At 47.1% G+C, this 21,264-nt stretch overlaps 1 pseudogene; it reads right to left on the bottom strand.

Annotated features, from left to right (window-relative positions):
* Positions 1-16,068: 16,068 nt before the first annotated feature.
* Positions 16,069-19,311, bottom strand: LOC148041266 (THO complex subunit 3 pseudogene; annotated as a pseudogene).
* Between the last annotated feature and the right edge of the window lie 1,953 nt (positions 19,312-21,264).

Genomic DNA, 21,264 nt, shown 5'->3' with positions numbered 1-21,264 from the left:
CGAACCCTCCATAAGGATGCTTATGACTATTGCAAGCGATGTGATGCCTGTCAATGAATGGGGAAACCCACCAACACCAGTGCCATGCCACTGCAACCTATCCTTCCTTTGAAGCCATTGAAAAGTGGGGCATCAACTTCATAGGCCCAATTGATCCTCCCACCAGACGGAAGTAGAATAGATACATCCTGGTATGTACGGATTATATCACCAAGTGGTTTGAAGCTAAAGCTCTGAAGCGGGACGATGGTAATAGCATGGCCTTGTTCTTGTACGAGAACATCATCACCTGTTTTGGTAGTCCCCTAGACCCGGTAAGTGAGAGAGGCACTCATTTCATTAATAAGGTCATGGAAGAACTCACAAGGATGTATAAGATTCACCATTGCAAGTACACCCCTTTTACCCTAGAGAAAACGGCCAAGTTGAGGTCAACTATCACATCCTCTGCTTGATCCTAAAAAGGACAATTGCTGCACATCATCGTGATTAGGACAATTGACTTACAGAGGCCCTCTGGGCGTACAGAACCCCCGATAAGGGAGCTATAGGACAGACACCCTTCTAACTGGTGTATGGTACATAAGTAGTTTTCCCTGTTGAATTAGAGTTTCCCTCTCTATGAGTGGCTATCAAAGAGCACTTGGGAGATGATGAGTCCCTACAACGTCGTCTCCTGCACTTGAACTGTCTAGATGAGACTCGCACGATGGCTCTATAGTGCATGGAAGCCACACAAGACCTATCATGACAGCTTCATCAAGCACAAGGAGTTCAAGGAAGGTGATCTTGTCCAGGCCTATGCTTTGCGATTTGGGAAGTTTCCTAGCAAGCTTCAACAACATTGGATGGGCTCCTGGAAGGTACTTGCTGTCAATCCTAATGGCTTTATCCAAGTTCAGGCCATTGATGCTTTTGATGAGACCTTTGTGATCAATGGCTATTGCTTGAAGAAGTACTTCCCTCCCTGGGGATCCTGACAATCATAGCCAACCCACGCTTTCCCTTTTGGGTGTTGCATTGTCCTTCTCCTCGTGCTGCTGATAGTCCTTATGATCTTCCTCATGAGGCGGTCTCATTTTGCTAGCCCCTCACAGATACCTCCCACCCCTACCTTTTTCTCTTCTTGTCTGATCTAGCAACGGTGGCAAGCTTGGTCTTGACACATGGTATTTCTACCATTCTCTTTATAAATTAAAAAAAAAACAAAAAAAAGGATATATTGATCATGGGAGAAAAGGACTTTGGTCCTTGTCATGCCGATCTATTCTTCAAGAAAAGGTGGAAACACCCTTGGATGAGAAGCTGGCTGTGGAAAAGGTGGTAACACCGCATAGTGTAGAACAACCGAAGTGCTAACAGAACCTTTTCAGTCAAAATTCCAAAGCCACCTCCCTTGGTGTGCTGTCTCTGTAATCCCCTTAGAACATGTGATTCCCTACAATAGAAGACATGATCTCCAGACAATCCAAAGTATCTTGCTTATGGGCTACCTCCTTGGGTATGCCTCATCATCAACTTGTTGATGCCAAAACCAATTGAAACGATCTTCATCGACAAACAATCGAGTGATGTGAGCTTTTGTCCTAACAGGATGAGCTATATGTACGTAGACATAGCTAACCTCCTGGCAACCCAATAGTATCCCCCTGGCATCTCGAGCCGTGAGAAGAAGAAGCTTCTGTTGGAATCACCCCCTACACCTTGTTAGGTGGTGCTATGTACAAGAAAGGCAAGGACAAAGTCTTGCAAAGATGTGTTGCAGGAGAAGAAATCGGCATAGTATTGAAAGCATGCCATGATGAGCAATGTGGTAGACACTTCGCAGGAGAAGCGATAGCCAAAAAGGCCTTACTTGCAGGATATTCGTGGCCAACCCTCCATAAGGATGCTTATGACTATTGCAAGCAATGTGATGCCTGTCAACAGATGGGGAAACCCATCAAGACCAGTGTCATGCCACTGCAACCTATCCTTCCTTTGAAGTTGTTTGAAAAGTGGGGCATCAACTTTGTTGGCCCAATTGATCCTCCCACTAGACGGAAGCAGCATAGATACATCTTGGTATGTACGGATTATGTCACCAAGTGGTGTGAAGCTAAAGCTCTGAAGCAAGATGATGGTAATAGCATAGCCTTGTTCTTATACGAGAACATCATCACCCATTTTGGTAGTCCCCTAGAGCTGGTAAGTGATAGAGGCACTCATTTCGTTAATAAGGTCATGGAATAACTCAAAGAGTTGTATAAGATTCACCATCGCAAGTCCACCCCTTATTAGCCCAGAGCCAACAGCCAAGTTGAAGTCACTAATTGCATCCTCTGCTCGATCCTGAGATTGACAATTGCTGCACATCATTGTGATTGGGATGACCACCTTAAAGAGGCCCTCTGGGCATACGGAACCCCCCATAAGGCAGCTACAGGATAGACACCATTCCAACTGGTGTATGGTACAAGAGCCGTTTTCCCTGTTTAATTAGAGTTGCCCTCTCTGCGAGTGGCTATCAAGGAGTACTTGGGAGGTTACGAGTCCCTACAACGTCGTCTCCTGCACTTGGACTGTCTAGATGAGACTCGCACGATGGCTCTATAGTGCATGGAAGCCATGCAAGCCCGACAAAAGGCCTATGATGACAATTTCATCAAGCATAAGGAGTTCAAGGAAGGTGATTGTGTCCAAGCCTATGATTCACGATTTGGGAAGTTTCATGGCAAGCTTCAACAATGTTGGATGGGCCCCTAGAAGGTACTTGCTGTCAATCCTAATGGCTTTGTCTAAGTGCAGACAGTTGGTGCCTGTGATGATCCCTTTCTAATCAATGGCTATTGTTTGAAGAAGTACTTCCCTCCCTGGGGATCCTGACAATCACAATCAACTCAACCTTTCCCTTTTGAGGGTCGCACTATCCTTCTCCTCATGCTCCTGATAGCCCTTATGATCTTCCTGATAAGGCGGTCTCGTTTTGCTAGCCCCTCACAGATACCTCCCACACCTACCTTGTTTTCTTCTCATCTGATCCAACAATGGTGGCGAGTTTGGTGTTGACACATGGTATTACTACCATTCTCATTACAAATTCGAAAAAAAAAGGATATATTGATCATGGAAGAAAAGGACTTTGGTCCTTGTCATATCGACCTATTCTTCAAGAAGGAAAAGGTGGAAACACCCTTGGACGAGAAGCTGGCTGTGGAAAAGGTGGTAACACATTGGAGTTCAAAACAACCAAAGTGCTAACAGAACCTTTCCAGGCGAAATTCCAAAGCCACCTTCCTTGGTATGCTATCTCTGTAATCCCCTTAGAACATTGTGCCTCACTCTCACAATCACTCCCTCTCTCAAGAGCACACACAAGCAAGGAGAGGAGAAAAAGAGAAGAAGAGAAGAGCTCTTGTTGGGCACACACCAAAGAATGAGCTTCCATTCACTTTTTGAACTTGATATATACAAATCCTAAAACTCCATGGGCACCATCCTTTTTTACATGACTAGCCATTGTGGCAAGGTCCCTTTTTCTAATTCCCTCTTTTTGCTTCATGCCCTAGGCCTATATTGGACTATTCTTTATAGGTGGCATAGGAGGGAGCTGGCACTCTTTTACAAGAGTTTTTGGAGTTTTTGGGGTGCCTTTTATTTAAAACTACGCTTTTGGCCCCAGCTTAGCTTTGGAGCCCGCCTGCGTGTCCTTGCTCCTTTTCCATCTTCTTTCTGCTTTTTCATTCGTCCTTCCGCCTTCTCAGCTTGGGGTTAACATTACACCCCTCCGAGATGGGTGCCAGTCCCATAGCACTCTTCTTGATTGTTGGTGTTTTGAGAGGCAGTTGGCGGAGCTGTTATGTGAGGGTAGGGCAGCATGTAGACTCGGGTGCTCGTGGAAGCATGGTAGTAAGGTTGGCTGGAGAAGTAACGGATGTTGACCGGGGCCTCCAAAGTTGGTGGGTGGGCGCGCTGGTGGTGCTTGGAAAGACAGGGGGTGGTGCTCCACCTAAGGAGGGGGATGTCTATCTTAGTGTGTAGTGCGAGTGGCTCAGGGTGACAGATCTAACCATAGGCAAGTGGCCTCCCTAGGTATGTCCTGCCCTTGATGGGCCCTAAGCGTGAAGTGGGGGAGCAAAAAAGGGCTAGGGGGCTAGGAGTGGAGCCAACCGACTGAAGCCACCAGGCATGCCTAACTTGAGGACCCCTAGGTGCGGTGCTTGTGCTTTATGTGGTGCTGAGTGAAAGGGCTAGGGGGTTAGTAGGAGTGGAGCCGGCTGACGGAAGCCACCGAGCACACCTAACTTGAGGACCCCTAGGTGTGGTGATTGTGCTTTATGTGGTGCTGAGTGATTGTGGAAGTGAGTGGTTTTGTTTATTCCAACGTAAGGATCCACCTGCACGGTTTTTTCTTTGGGCTATACTAGGAGAACAACAGCCTGTACCTAAGCTTCCTGGTCTAATTGAGGCGGAGAAGGGGGTCGGATGGACTTGCTAAAAAATTGACGGCTTTGCATGTACCCTTTGAGGTTCATGCAGACGTGGAGAGAGGTGGTGGAGAGGAAGGGATGGTTGCACCTAGTAAATTGATTGTCGTTCATATCTTCTAGGAAAGCTAGGCAAAAGGAGGGAAGAAGGCTAGCTCTCATCCTTAGGCGTGCCATGGCGCAGCTATCAATAGTGTTGGGGTCAAAAAAGAGGGGAGGCAAGCCACGCTCTTGTGGTGTCGGGTCTTGCTTGAGTAATAGCTTAAGAAGCCTAAGGTAATTACATGTAGTTATAAAGGCGGGATCTGGATAGGAGGAGAAGTCTACGAGAAAGCGCATCATGGAATCACTTAGGCTTCCTAAATAAAAAAGGAGGGCATGCTCGAAGGAGGTGGCATTGGAGTTGTAGATGATGGGGAAGTCATGCCACCCATGGAGGGTGGTAACAAAATCCACACCTACCCTACGAGGATACGCCATGAATGTGGGGTCGTTCCTCTCGTAGGGTAGGGTGTTGCAAAATGCCATCCAGGCGAGCATGCTAATATCACACACTCGCCTCCTCCAAAGAGGTTGGCAGTTGTAGCCCTGCACAGTGTGTGGTATTTCGTCTTGCCAAAACTCTGTTTCGTCTGTGCCCCACAGAGTGGGGGTCTTTGCTCTTTCTCAAGCTATTAGGTATGAGGAAGCTAAAGGTGAAAGGGTCCTTTTCTTTTTCTTGCAGTTTCCAAATCACTAGCTCCGTATTGAATCCCACTGGGAGGTCATCGGGGCACAGTGGGAGGGGTGCGGACGGCCACACGACTGGTTTGGCTCTAAATTGCCTCCTAGTTTCTTCAACTAATTTCCTCCATCACTCCTTGAGCGCGGTTTGTCTGTCCGAGGGCGGGTCGATCTATTGCTGTTCCTAATCATGCGGTAAGGGGGGTTGTGGGATTATTTCTTCGCTGGGTTTCCTTATGAAGAATTCAATGTCAGTCTCCTCCCCCTACCGGTCGTCTAGTCGCGCTCCTTCCTCAAAGCCGAGTGCGCCCAACTCCTAGGGGGTTAGGCCAGCCAATAGTAGGTACTTTCGTTGTTCTTCTAAGCCTAGCCTAACCTCCACAGGTTGGGGTGGTATCTGTAGCCCCACATGCAGGGCCCTGCGTGCGATGCTCAGTTTCTTCTGCACCACCTCCAATGACTCCTTTTCCTCTGGCCGGGTCCTGTCCAGTAATGTATTGAGGAAGGCTTGTTGTTGGGCACTGAAGGCTGTCTGGATGGTGGCTGCTTTACTTTCTGACAGGATTTTTTCTTTTTCCACCAAAGCAAGGCGCCGCGCTAGTGCCTTCACCCGTTTCTTGTTCTCTGTGCGGCCCATTCCTCAGCCCTTTTGTTCATTCCTTCCATGCTCTCCCCCTACTTTTGTGCTAGGGTTACGAGCTTCTGCTCCTGGGCTTTGAGTTCTTTGCTCATATTCTCCTGCTCTTTCCTTCCGAGGTGCAGTTGATCGGTCGATCTCTTTTCACTGTTGCTCCCTCTCTTATCTTCTCTCCTCTTCTTTGGCATTTAGTTCCTCTATCATTTGCTCAATGTTGGCAGTTTTTGCCTCCAGTTCCCCATGTTGCATCAGGAGGAGCTTGTATTCCTGCTGCATTTGCACCAGTTCTTGATTTTCCTCCTCAAGCCACTGTTTGTAGCTTTCTTCCATGTCTTCCTTTGCTTTCAATTCTTGCTTGAGGTCAAAAATTTGTCGTTGTTGCATGGATATTATGCGGGTTTTCTCCACTTGGAAGGCAGCTACTAACTCTTATTCTGCCACCAACTCAACCACCGCCATTCTCTTTTCCTCCTTCGCCCTCTCCAACTGGGAGAGTAGCTCAGTGACGTATTCGTTGTAACTGGCTGGTGGCATCATTGTTGCATGGGTGGGGGTGGTCGAGGCCTCCACACGCGGATGCTTCTGGTCCTGCCTCGACTCAGCATCTACGGCTGGCCTCTTTTGCCCCATGGCCATGGTTTTTGTGCTCTTCCCTTAGGCCATTTCTTTATTGATGAAGTATTGCATCCAAGCCACAAAGTTGGAAACTTCCATGTTGGTGGGGATGCTAGGGGTGAGCATACTAGGTTCAGTGGAGGGTGCTATGAGGGTGGGGATAGGATGGAGGGGTGCTTTGCCTTTGCCTTCCAGGACTACGGGCGGTGTGACTTCTGGTACCTGCGCGCTAGAGCTAGGCCCTTCTTCCCTCAGCTGGCTCTAGGCTCCTGGATCATTAGCCTTGCATTGTTGCTCAATGGACCGGCATGTGGCCTCGGCCAAGTCCTCCTCTTCCTTTCTTCTTAATTCCTCTTCTTCCTCAGCAGCTCTTCTTTGCCTTTCTTTTTTGGCCTTCCTGTATTCTTCCTCCAGTTTCTCCTTTTCTTCATGCTCCTCCCTTTTTCTCTTTTCAGCCTCCTGTTTCGACGCCTTTTTAGCCCTCTTGACTTGCTCTGTTGTTTCTTCTTCTTCCTGCTTCCTCTTCTTCTCCCTCTCCTCAGCCTCCTTGAGGGATTGTATTTTTGCTTTTTCCAAATCCTCCTTCTCTTTCCTGCGGCCTTTATCCGATTTATTTTTCTTTTGCGCTGTCTTCTTCTTGGTTTCCTTGACCTGCTTTTTGCTTGATTGCTCTTCTTGCCCCTGTCCTTTCTTATTGGTCTTAGTCCTCGCTGGACCTCTCTTGGTACTGATGAGGGGGTGACCTATCGGGGGTTTCCCCTTCCCCCTCTTCTGCATCCTGCGTCTCTTTCACGGCCTCCTAGATGAGTGCTGTTAAAATGCTTCTATAGAAGATGAACGATGCCTTGGATGAGGCCTTCTTTCTTTCAGTGGCCTTAGACGCTGGAGACTCTCCTTCTGCGGGGCGTGCTTCCTAAAGCCAGCGCTTTAGCCGCTTGGTCGATAGTTTTGCGCACATAGCCGTTCCAATTGACTTCATGCAGGGTATGAGCCGCTACGTTCTCCAGCACAGGCACACTGATTCGGTGCATCAATGCATTGTAGTGCTGGCTGGAGAAGAGTGCGTGTAATAGTTTTGCCTGCAATCTGGTTTTTGCATCAGGGATATCTTGAATGCTGATGCCGTCATTTGTCAGCACGTCCTCCTTTCTCATCCCAACATGGCGTACACATCTCTCTTCTGCTTCTTTTCTATTTTCGGTTCTAGTCCCAATGCCTTTTCCACCAAGGGGGGGGTTTAAGCGAATCAGCACCTGCTTGGCGTTTTGTCCCCTTCCTATTGTGATAGTTCCACACTCGTTGTCGGGGTCATAAGACCTGAGAAATTTCACATACTTTGTGTGGTCGGGTTCTTGTGCGAATCTTTCCAAGTACTTGGTGAAGTTGCATTTTTCAACGACTCTCTTGGCCGCCTCCTCCTTGGCCACCAATCCTTCTATGTTGTGAATGGTTTGGAATTTTAGTTGGTTGTAGGCGCAGCTCTCCATGGTGATGCTGTACTGCGCTCTCTCCTCTTTCATGAATGGAAGCCAGTGGGCACGGTCTTGTTGCGACATTTTTTGTTCCTATCATGAACCCCAGTTTCCATTAGTTCTTCCAAATTGACAATACAAAAACATCATAAACTGAAAAGGAAAGACTTTATGTGTTTATTGAATGGAAGCCTTAAAATCCTATCCAATGTGGAGCCCCCCTTTTCAGCTTTAACTTTTTGCCTTTTATTTTAAAGTTCTCTTGACATTTTTCTACCTCGCTTGTTGCCTACGCGCTTATGCGTTTTGCTTGACTCCCACTGATTTTAATTGATCTCTTGATTCACCTTACTCCCCTTCCCCTCCCAGATTGAGAAGAATCCTTACTAGGATTGAACATATGGGAGGTTGAGGACCTTGGAATGGGTCTTAGGAGTCATCGGTGTAGGAACCAAATGTAAAAATCGGGGTTGTACTCTAACTGAGCTGTGCGATCGAGATCAAAAGGGCGAGTGCCAACGTGCGTTATGTAAGTGAGAACATCTATTGGGAAGTCATCGGAGGCATCACGGCTAGCAATGTGTAGCTCCTCCTCAGTCAGTAGGCAATCAAGGTAAGGATGTCCCTTGATATGCTCTTCCAGGGGGCGATTGCGAAGAGTGGTCAACACTTTGTACGAGGTTGGCACGATATAAGTGGGATCCTACTCTGCTATTTTGATTGCACGGCGCTGCTCCACGCTGGTCATGACTCGGCATCCCTCTACTTCCCATTGCAACTTAAGAGTGTACCAGTGCCGCGAAAATGGAGATTCAATTGTAGCAAGTTGGGATAATTCTACAAGTTGGGATAATTCAGTCGCAGCAAGTTGGGATAATTCTGCAAGTTGGGATAATTCAGTCGCACCAAGTTGGGATACTTCTGCAATTTCTTGGTCGGTGATGGCCGAAGTGGTTCGCTAATCGTATGATGTTATGAGGCGCTATTTGAGGGCTTGCTCTTTAGAGACCTTGATGTGAGCAACACAGTAGTAGAGTTTGCTGCCTTTGCGAAGGCAAGTTCAAACGTCTCCCAAGAACAAGGCATCATGTGAATTTTGGTTGCAAAAGGCTCGGGCAACAAGCCTAAATCCAAGTGGTCATAGCTCAGAGCTATCTCTTTGAAGGTGTCATCGAGCCGTCTAATGCAAACAACCACGTCATCCCCTGTATCGTCAGCTAGATCTGAGGCCAGTGTCAAAAATGATTTTCGCTCGTGGGAGAGTTTAAGACCTGCCGATGGTTGGGGTTTGATGGCACTAGAGCATTTGGTAGCGGATCGTTGTGGTTGCGGGTGTGCCTTAGGTTGTGGTTGGGCTTCCTGGCTTAGGGCTGGGGGAGCAGCAACCACTTCTGGTGGACTGCTACCTTCAGAGTGGATCATTATTGTCAGATGGACTCTAGTGGGTGATGTGTCGTGCGATGGTGTCTGTCGTTTGGGTCGGTAGGCTTGTTTGAGTCTCTTGGGCATATGTGTAGATGGGCTTGATGGATGTGGTCCTGGGGAGCACTGCGGCTCGTGGTTTTGAGGTTTGATGGGGCTGGGGGTGATCAAGCTCGAGGGTAGCATACGAGTGGCGGTCTTGGACAAGTGGGTTTTAGGGATATACAACCAGTTGTTTCCCTCATAGTAGCCTTACGTGTGCAGGAGAGCTTTGGAGACCCACCTGTGCCGGATCATGCCCTGATTTCTGTAACTACGCCTTGGTGTCCTAGGTTTAGAGCTATGGGTCTCATGAGGTTGTGTGTGATGACTCATAGGCAGCAGTTGTGGCTGTTTATGCCTCCATTGGAAACTATGCTATTGAGCCTTAGCTTTTGTCACCACAAGTAGTTGTTCTTGAGTGGTGGTGGGGGGTGGCCGAGCATTACCCTTCTCCTTAGATTAGGATGCTAATAGTTCTATCGGTGGTCGTGTGGACTGTTCCATCGTGCCACCCTTGCTGAAAGGTATATCAATGTGGATGTTGCCTAGGGCGAGGTGAATGCCTTGGGACTCATAATCGACATGGAAATGAGTCTGCTTCTTGAAGGTTCGCCCTAGCAGCGTCTCCGTGCTTGCGTCCTTGGTCCGTTTCAGTCTCAATAAAAACAGCGGCCTTGCACTTGCCAAGGAGTGCATAGGAGCAGCCCCCATATGGATTTAACCTGGCGTTAGTGGGTTGTAGTGGTGGTTTGCCAAGTTGGGTCCAATGATCGTGAGTTAGGACATTAAAGTCTGCTCCCTCATCAATTAAGGCATTGAAGATGCATGTCCGCTTGGTAGTGACCATGATGTGCAGGTATGCAGGTTTCACGATTTTCTCATCTGCATCATTGATTTCGGTGATGGTGGCTACACGGACGTTGACTGGTGGTTCCAACATTGGTGGTTCATGCAAAGGATGCGCGGGGGGATAGTATTTCTTGACACGGTTGCCATTGAAGAAGCCAATTCCTTTGTTGACTAGAGTTTCGAGCTTGACGTTGCCCGTTCGACTGATTGCACGGACCCTAAAAGGTCCAAGACCCCGAAACTTCATTTTTTGCTTGTGCCCCTTGACTGAGTATAGGAGCACTAGGTCACCTTGTTCGAAGTCGCATTGCTTGACATACTTGTCAAACCAGCTCTTGCGTCGTGCCTTATTGCATATGAGTGCATGAGTGGCTAGAAGACGGGTCTTTGAGAGGCATTCGAGTTCTACTAGGCATTGCATCCATGCTTCCTTTCCTTCCCATCACTCCTGAAGCGCAATTCGTAGGCTAGGCACAAAGAATTCTACGGCGAGAATTGCTTCAGTTTCGTAGGTCAGCCTAAAGGTGGTATGTCCGACGGCCGTTTTGTAAGCTGTGCGGTAAGCCCACAAGGCCGCTATCAGCTTGTTATCCAAGTCACTGCGTGAGGCCGAGACTACCTTGGTTAGGACGTTGACAAGAATCTTATTTGTGGATTCCACCTGGCCATTTGCGTGCGGGTGGTATGGAGAGGATTTGCAATGGATAATTAGGAAGGTGGATAGGAGATGAGTTATCACATCATTGATGAAGTGTGTCCCTTGGTCACTGACTAGTTCGATGGGGCATCCGAATCGTGAGATCACCTGCTCCCATAAGAACTTGGCAGTCGTTCGAGCATTGTTCTTTTGGGTTGCTCTCACCTCTGCCCACTTCATTAGGTAGTCTGTGGCCACAATGATATATTTGGCCTGAGAATACTATGCAGCATGACTGATGGGTCCCATGAAGTTGATCCCCCATTTTTTGAAGGGTTGTCGTGCAATGACTGGGGTCAACTCCATCTGATCCTTGCGAATCGGGACCTTTGTCGGTTGACATTCATCACAATGCTTAACAAATTGCGTGGCATCACGAAATAGCTTTGGCCACCATAGTTGAGATTGCAACACCTTGCGGGCCGTTGTGTCTGCGGAAAAGTGTCCACCAGCAATCCCACTGTGTGCCTCCGAGAGCACTCCTGCATCTCATGTTTGCACACACATCTGCGCATCAATCCATCTTGCCCTAAGCGATATAGTTGGCCTGCTATCAACTGGCAGGGCTGGATTTTGAGAATAAGCCGCCTCAGTCTTGCCTTCTCTATTGGTCGTTCAGGCAGTCTGTGCTCAAGCAATTGGACTATGTCATCCACCCAGTATGGTGTTAAATCGGCCTTGAATAATTCCCTCCTGTTGGCGAGGTTAAAGAGGTGGGCGTCTGGCAATTCATCAGCAATGCCTTCTCCAGCGGATTCCACTGTGGGGATGTGTGACATATGATCAGCCATGTAGTGTTGTTTCCCCTTCCGTACAACCACAGAGAAGTCAAACTCCAAAAGCAAAAGGAGCCACCGAGCTATGTGTCCAATAGTGCAAGGTTTGTTCACTAGGTATAGCAAGGCTTGATGGTTTACAAAGAAGGTAAAAGGCATAGCCAATAGATAATGTCAGAACTTCTTTATAGCAAACACCATGGCCAAGCCCTCTCTTTAGATCGTCGAGTAATTCATTTCTGTCTCCGTCAGCTGTCGGCTAGCAAAGCTCACTGGATAATCTAGATTGTGCTCGCCAGGTTGGCACAACACTGTCCCCACAGCGATTTTAGAAGCATCGATATGCACGTGAAAGGTTATGGTCCAATCCGAGGCTCGTGGAATTGGTGCTGTGGTTAGAGCCTTCTTCAGCTCTTCATATGCGCGTTGGCAGGCTTTAGTCCATTCGAAGACAACCAACAGTTTGTACAAAGGTCTTGCTATCAATGTATAATTCAGCACAAACCGTCGATAGTATCGCATATGGCCTAAGAAGCATTGAACTCCCTTGTAATTGGTTGGGGGTGGAAGGTCGACAATAGCCCTGACCTTCGAGAAGTCAGTGGCAATGCCGTTCTTCAACACCACATGGCCGAGGATGCATCCATGTTTCACCCAAAATTGGCATTTCAAGGGGTTCAGGGAGAGACGATATAGGCGACACCGATCAAAGAGTTTGTTCAAGTGTTCCATCGAGGTCGAGTGAACACAGAGGTCATCGACAGATACTTCTAACTCCTTGCAAAGCATGTCTTTAAATATGGTGCACATGAGATGTTGAAAGGTGGTAGGGGCATTAGTCAACCCGAAAGGCATGACTATGTATGCAAAGACGCCCCACTTGGCGGCGAAGGTAGTCTTACGCCTGTCGGCAGGATGCACTTGCACTTGGTTGTATCCTGAGAAGCCGTCTAGGAAACTGTAGGCCTCCTTGCCTGCCACTCTTTCAAGCATGTGCTCGGTGTATGGCAATGGATAGTTATCCCTTTTGGTAGCAACGTTTACCTTTTTATAATTGACGCACACTCTAATTTTTTCGATTTTTTTCATCACAATGACTATGGGTGACACCCAGTCCGTGTGCTCAATTTTGTAAATGAATCCTTCTTTCATTAGCTTATCAATTTCTTCCTTGATAGCATGAGCGTGCTTAGGATTCATTGGGTACGGTCGCTGCTTCACTGGCACTGCGTTTGGTGTCATGGGTATGTTATGAGTCACCACACTCGGATCTACCCCTTTAAGCTCTTCTAAGGACCATGCGAACATGTCCACATACTCTCACAAGAGGGCGACCAGACTCGCCTCCTCGTCCTCAGCCAAGTCATCGGCAACAACGAAAACTAGTCTCCCCTTCTCGGGCTAAGTTCACCTCTTTGACCCTGGCTGGTCCCTTGATTGGTTTGCTCGTTTGCCCTTGCCGTTTGGCACCCATCAAGATCACTATCCTATCGCCTTTCTTGAATTTCGTAAATTATTTTGGAAGGTCCCGTGGTTTTCATTGCTCGTCTGTTCGGGTGTCCTTGGGTTGGTTCGCCCTTTCTTGCTTCAATCGTTTGCGCCTCAGGTGGACAGGTAAGTCCCCGGCTGTGCGTCGGGTCTTGGGCGGCCTAGGTATTTCTGGGTCACTATCCGAGCTCACTTCTGACTCAGAGTTGAACTTGTCGTCTTCGCTAGAAGAGGGGGTCTCCCCTGGTGGTCGTAGTTCAGATGGTAATTCTGCTCTAAGCACTTGTGTCACCCCTGGTTGAACTAGGCCTGCTTGCTCAAGGTCTATGGCTGCTACGTGTTCTAACCAGGCACGGTCACAATTCATGTGCATGATCCTCGCTCTGTCTTTCTCGGACCAAGAAGCGCATGAGCAAGCCATTAAGATGATGGGCGTGACCGACGGCACGCCCACTATACCAGTGTGCATGATGGAAGGAACCCATCTTGGGAGACCTAAGCCCGTCACCTTCCAAGTGCCAGGCAACAAGAAAGAACTCCCCACAAGGCCCTGGAATACTTAATAGACAAGCTGGCTGACAACTCAGCAACAAACCTCACACCTCTCCAAGACCTCTTAGGCAAATCCGAGTGGCAATGGACCAGAATGCATGACTTGAACCTTGTGTAAAACTGGGCCTTAGTCCCAGATCAGCGAGACAAGAGAAGTATCAAGCCCTACGGGACAACAAACCGGCTAGTGCAAAGGACTCTGACGACGAGTACGAAGACTGCCAACCCTTTAGGGATGAAAGTGAGGGTGAGGTGGATTCGGTAGAGTACGACACGGAGGGACATAAAATAGAACAAATACGGGCAGATTCCAAGCTGCAAAAAAGAAAGAGGTTCGAGATTTCCTCCGCCATGGTCAAGTTCTCGTGCATCACCAAGCTATCAATCGGATTGAGTGGGTTTGTCAAATGCCCTTCGCTTGCGCCGCTTGCTTGCTCCTACTTTGTGTGTTGATGGTTTGTCTCCGTCCGTTGTCGAAGGGTTTCGAAAGCAATGTCGCAACTTCAGAAGTCCTTGATAAATTTCAGGATAGAAGATCAAGCAAGAGAATGAAGTCAAATCTGTTATGACTGCAAATACTTCCTGTGATGTTGATCAGTTGAGAAGATAAAAAATGTTCATGATCTTATAGAATTCTTTGTATTGAATGAACCACATTCAAAAACATAGAAGAGTTCTGCATAGTATATACATGTGTTTACTGTAAATTCATTGTCTTTCCATTCAGAATTCTATGCAGAAATTTTGTTTCAAGTAACTTTGAAATACTTCAGCCAGTTCTTAAGGATCAAAACTTGACATTTCAGGATTCTCGAGATTTTATCAAGCTGACAAAGCTATTCTCTGATCAGTGATTGCACTCCAACAAAGTGAACATTTTTTACATGTTGCAACATAGGGTTTGTATAGGCAGAAATGTCTCTGTACGTCTTGACAGTTTGAATAGGTTTTTCTTCCATAAGTCTCCAAGCCAATAACATCAACATTTGCTCTGTGGATAGATGCAAGTGTTTCAGCTATAGCAGAATATACAGCAGAACAATCTTCAGACTTCAGCTCCTTCCATCCTGGATGAGTGAATATGCGCCTTTTGCTTCGTGCAGCAGCATTCGGGACCTGGAACAAGACTCTTGAACGTAATTGTAGTTTCTCACTCACACCCCAGATTTGCTGGAGTAATCTGGAAATCTCTGCCTCATTAGCATCTTAGATGGAGAGCCCGCATGAGTGTGGATTTTCCCCCCCAGTCCGTCGTCTTCACGTCTTCATAACTGTGTTTGTTGAAGCCTTCATCCCTCTCGTCCTCAGCTCTTCATCCTTCTCGTCCTCAGCTCTGCAACTTCTTCGTCGATATTCAACCTCTCTTGTCGATGCTTCGTCGTTGCAGCCTCTCGTTCTCGTCAGATTTGCGAAGGGGAATTGAAATCGGAGATGATGATAGCAGCAATGATGCTATTAATATCAGCATGATATAACAATCCTGAAAGCTCTCTTGATAGCCTCTGCACCCGTGCTTCCTCTGCCGGACCCCATTTAGCAGCTAGGCCTGTACTGTTGTTAGCTCCTAAGCACAAGTCAGTGTGCTGCAAGGCTGAGAATCTTCAAATGTAAATCCCTGCAAACCTGTGTAATTGCTAAATCCCACTGCTCTTGAAGGTAAATAGTCTAATCCTGCACACGAAACATTGCAAATTCTTCCTTGTCTTCTGTCTGTAGTATTCCTTGAATGCACCGGATCAGGATTACAATTATGAAGCTCCTGTTTGACCTTGTATGGAGAGGACAGGGCCGAATCTAGTTTTGTTTCTTCATCCTCGCTTCAAAGACTTGTCCGATCCAAGGAGTACCTCCTCCACCTTTTGTCCTGATGTCGCAAGGCGCGGGCATCTGGTTCTGCTGCAGCTTCTTCTCTGAGATTGCGTGTGGCTAACCGCGGACAGTAGACGAGACAACGCCCCTTTCTTCCTTTTTGTGCTCTTTTTTTTTAATCTTGCTGAGGTTCAGACTACAAAGTGAGAAGGGAAAAGGGAATTCTTACATCGCCGCCATCGCCGCAGCCTGCGTCAACAAGAAAAGTGGAAGCAGCACAGAAGAAGAACACCCCACACCCTCTCTCTCCCCCCTCTCTCTTTGTGGATCTCTTAGAATTGTCTATCTCCCTCCCTCCCTCTGTTCTCCCTGTTTTCGTCATCCGCTTGCTTCTGCGTTTTTTTCCCCTGCTTTTTTCTTCCGTGAACCAGAAAAAGCCCACTTTTTTAGCCACACTTTCCTCTCATACACACGCAGAAAAGCGGCATCTTTCATCTTCACGTCGCATGTCCCTTCAACTCTAGATCTTTTGCTTTGCTTCAAGCTTGGTAAAAGTACGAACACAAAGCATCTCAGAAAGATCCCAGAGGCTCACAAGAGCATCTGCACTCCCCACTGCAAAGTACCTCCCAGTCGGATCAATGGCAAAACAATAAGAACCTGCTGTGTGATCATCAAGTGTGTGTAATGTAGAAAGAGATGGGTAGGACAAGATATCCACCGTTCCATTCCTAGTTGTGAGGAAGAACAGTTCTCCAGTGGTATTCCACGCTATTTCATTCACCTCATAAGGAAACTTGCGCTTGTTGATTAGCTTGAACTTACGAACATCTATAATAGTCAGTTCATCATCTCTATTTCCAACAGCAATATGTGACCCATTAGGCTTGAAAGTGATATTTATATTCTCACCACTCAACTCCACTTGTTGGGAGCACTTACCAGTAGGAGCATCCCAAAGACGCACAGTTCTATCTCCTGAAGCTGTTGTTAGTAAATCTGCATGCTTAGGATCCCATGAGGTGAATCTGCACTGTCTTGATATGGATCATCCTTGAAAACATCAAAGCGTCCAATATGCTTGGGCTCCTTCTTTCCAACTCCTGGATGTGGAGGCTTGGTATCATTAGGTATTTTTGATGTAGCTGAAGAAGGAGAAGGCAAAGTCCTGGACGAATACGTGTAACACGTTCACCAGCATCAGTTGTGCTTTCCACTTGACCTTGCTCAACATAGGCTGAAAGCATCTCATCATGTTCACCACTATGACTCCAACTCCTCCCCACTATACTCATACGCAGAAAATAAATGTAAACACAACAACTAAGTATGTACAAAGTATCAAATCACACACACAACTTTCGGGTGGTTTTCACACCTCGAATGCGCAGCAATACGACACCGTGGGTTCTCTCCTATTTGTGGGTTTCTTGAGTGGCTTATCTGAGTGAGTTCCTTGACTTATTAAATGCAGTTCTCAAGTTATCTCCACTCCGTGCGGGTGTTCTTTTTGGTGCACGTATGTTCAATCAGGCTTTCAGTTTTTCTTAAGTGCCCTTCAAGTGCGGAAATTCAAGGTGAGTGCGACAAACAGCCTCTAAGCGTCTTATGCATCCTTGGGCCTGATAGGCTTGGTAGATCGATTCTGTGGTCATCTAGGAGGGATTTAGGGCCTCTCGGCTACATCGCCTTGATGCTTCTTTTGGGCTTGATCAGGGTTTTATGGCTCGGCAAGTTACCTCTAGGTCTCTAGGTTTCTAGGTATCGCAATAGCCTACTCAAACTGTTAAGCGGCCATGCCTTACAATTTTGTCTACTCGGTGCGCCAGAATCAGGCTTTAAATGTCAGGAAGGCTTATGACAGGTTGCGCTACTGAGCTCTAGTTGGGTCAAGTCAAATCTCTGAGACTGAGTTGGGGCACACACTCGGCCCAACTGGTCCGAATTGCAGGGGCCGAGCAGGTGACTTGGACTAGCCGAATCTCGCCTTGTCCGAGTGCAAAAAGTTTTTTCGTAGGCCGAGGTCCAAGTGGAGTAACTCGGACGGGCCGAGCCAAATGTTGGACCGAGGGCCAAGTATCGTGTTGTCCTGGGCCGAGTGGACATTCGAGCCGAGTGGACTTGGGGCCGATTGTTAGTTTGGTCAAAGGGCCGAGCCGAGTAACTCGGACAGGGGCCGAGTCGAGTAGCTCGGACGGGCCGAGTTGAGTATTGGGTCCGAGGGCCGAGTAGGGTTTTTGGGTCGAGGTTTGAATGGGTGGGTCCGAGGGTCGAGTCTGGGACTCGGTCTAACAAGGGCCATTCGGACGGGCCAAACACAGCGTGATGAATGCCGTGTAATGACGATTTCGATCGAATCTCCCTAATCATCCCCTGCATACACTTCTAGATCCTAGCTAAGGCACCAAGGGAAGTGATTGGCATACCTGGGGTGAGCGCTAGGCTCTCCAACGACGCGATCGAATCGAATCTTTGCGGGGGCTCTCTCTCTCTCTCTCTCTCCCTCACTACAATGGTTGCAAATGAGCTCTCCCTTGGCCACCTAACCCTTAAACCCCTTCCCGGGCAGGGCTTTGACACTCTTAATCATTCACTTGCCGACATTAAGCATCCTAAGCTAGCTTTTTGCCATTTTTTGCATGTTTTATGCCCTGTTTTGCCTTGTTTGCAACAGTAAACCCTACCCTTTCCCGGTTGGATTTCCTAATGCTATCCTACACTAAATGCAACGAGAATCGAAAGCAACAAACTGACATGATTTCTCCCTATTTTCCAATCATTAAACAAACAAACTAATCCAAAATACTTACTTGTTTCGAAGATCAAAACACCCAACCTTCCTACCTACCTCAAGCTCCGTTTCGGGGGAGAATCCCTTACTTTGATGTTTGATATGGGGCGCGCAAGCGCTCAAGCTTGAATCCGTGGTCCCAGCAACGGAACCAAAACGTGGGAGCTTTCGCTCAACCACCAAGACCCACGGACCGCTTATTGTTTCAAGTGTTCCAAGCGAGCTCTAATGGCTACCTCTCATATAACCGATGCGCTCTCGATCCTATGAGTGTAGTGAGCTTACCTTGATGCCGATATGAGTTTCCTCCTCTCTTCCACACTTCGGTAGCTCCACGATCCTAGATGCTATCTCAAGCATGCTCAAGCCTCCTCCTTCTCCAAGCTCCAACCGCCATAGCCGTGCGCGTAAAAGAAGGAAAGAGAAGAGAACAGAAGAGAAGATGGTGAAGAGCTTCATCCGCTTGATCCCTCACTTCCACTCGCTCCCTCCCTCACTCTCACAATCACTCTCTCTCTCAAGAGCACACACAAGCAAGGAGAGGAGAAGAAGAGAAGAGCTCTCGTTGGGCACACACCAAAGAATGAGCTTCCATTCACTTTTTGAACTTTATATATACAAACCCTAAAACTCCATGGGTACCCATCCTTTTTTACATGACCGGCCATTGTGGCAAGGTTCCTTTTTCTAATTCCCTCTTTTTGCTTCATGCCCTAGGCCTGTATTCGAGTATTCTTTTACAGGTGGCACATGAGAGAGCTTGACACTCTTTTATAAGAGTTTTTGAGGTGCATTTTATTTAAAACTACGCTTTTGGCCCTGACTTAGCTTTGGAGCCCGCCTGCGTGTCCTTGCTCCTTTTCCATCGTCTTTTTGCTTTTTCATTCGTCCTTCCGCCTTCTCGGCTTGGGGTTAACATCTGTGTGAACACCCCTTATGTTCTCCAAAACCCACAACCAACCTTACAACCATGTTTATCCCTGTAAATTGTACCTTTTCCTTTTTACCATCCTTTGTTCTATACAACGGATTGGAAGTTATTAATTTTTGAAGAAATTCTTGCCACTTGGAGGTTTTTTCATGTGAACGCTCCTTTATTGTTTCAGCATGCTGATCTGATGTAACAATCCTGTTATGTACCTTTCACATGACATTTTTCCTTTTTACACCCTATCATTCTGACATCCGGTTTGTTTGTTATTAAATTTTGCTAGTTTTCGTGTATTTTTCATGTGTATTTTCTCACTTTTTCCATATGAACTTGCCATATTCTCCTTGGAATTCAATTCTGACTAGATAACCTTGTCCGACCATCCTTCATGCACAATTCTCCTTTTTCCTTTGCCCTGTTTCGACCTCTGAATTTTTTGTTATTAATTTTTATTGGTGTTTTCGAGCTCCATTTTATTATTTTTTCCATATGAATGCCTCCTAACCCCATCAGCATTGAGTTCCAATGTGACAGCCTTGAAGATCATCTGTGTCCTAACATTTTTCCTTTTGATTGCCCTCCATTCCAGTGCACGGATCATTCCATATTAATTTTCGGGTATGCTTTTTAGGTTTTTTCCATGTGATCGGGGCTTATCTTGATCAGCACTGTGTTCTGATATGATAGAATTGTCGGGCACGTTCTTTTTTCATTCTTCCCTCACTTCGTTCTGGCTATCGATATTAACTCCGATATGTGTTTTCGAGCTCAATTTTTGCCTTTTTCGCATGTGAACGCCTGCATTCTCCCTGGATACCCTGTTACATCTTTCCATTGCCTTCCCCTTGCCTTTGAGTCCATTTTCTATTTTTATGGCATTTCATTCCAATGCACGGTTTGGGTTTTATTACTTTTTTTTTGTTTTTAAGTGTTATCGCACTTCCTGCATTGCACGTGAACAACCGCATTTTCAAATTTACAAGTCTTCAGACACGTTTGGCACCCCATTTGCACCCGTGTCGGTGTCTCGACCATTTCCGGGTTCTGCTACTACTGCTAAATTTTTTTTACCCCCGCCCTGCGCCTACTCGTGGGACGTGGGGGGGCACTAATCTTGCTTTTTTAAAAAAACAACCAAACCACACACATAATCAACTACTGATTATTTTTATTAATTTTTTATTTTTTTACAAAAAATTTAAAAGCAAACAACCAAAACTCCCTCCCTCTCACGACGGATCCCTCCCCCCTTCCTTCCCTTCTCTCTCTCCTCTCTTTTTCTTCTTTCTCCCTTTCTTTCTTTCTTTCTTTTTCTCTCCTCCCCTCCCCCTCCCTCTCTCTCCCCAACCCCCCTACGGCCCTGCGTCTGCCTCATCCTCTCTCCCCCTCTCCCCTCCCCCACACTTCCTTCCCTCCCTTCCCTCTCTCCTCATGCCTCCCTCCCTCCCCCTTCCCTTGCTCGCCGCCCTCCTCTCCTTGCCGCCGCGCATCTTGACGCTGCCCCCACTGGCTCCTCCAACCTCCACCATGCCCCATGCCCACCTTCGCCGCCTCACCCGCGGCCTCCTTTCCACCATTGTTGGAGGGGTTTTTGATGAAAGTTCGTATCCATCGGGATCTGAGATAGAAGGAGTAGAGATAGGGGATGGAAGAGAAGAAAAAGAATAGACAAGAGGTAAACACGACAAAGACAAAGCACAATGAATTGAATCAATATGTATTGACAAAACTTGAAATCCTTTGTCTGGCACTACTCAGAAGAAATCTCTAGGCATTAGATCTCCTGGTCCAGGATCTCCCTTCACTCCTTCTTCTTCCACTTCAGAGTAGTGTAGTTTTCAGCCTGTCAGTAGTACTTGCGATGCATGTGATTTCACCCATCTGTCTTTTTTTAATGAAAAATCCAATAACTGACTAAAAAAGCAACTTGTTTTTTGCATGCCATCCTAATCTAGAAGCTTTTCTAACTTTTTTGGATTTTTACAATAAATAAT

This window comes from Lygodium microphyllum, chromosome 1 (assembly GCF_053477565.2).
Source record: "Lygodium microphyllum isolate KBCC chromosome 1, Lygodium_microphyllum_v1.1.10, whole genome shotgun sequence".
In the NCBI taxonomy this organism is placed as follows: Eukaryota; Viridiplantae; Streptophyta; class Polypodiopsida; order Schizaeales; family Lygodiaceae; genus Lygodium; species Lygodium microphyllum.
This window is presented reverse-complemented; position numbering and strand designations above follow the sequence as displayed.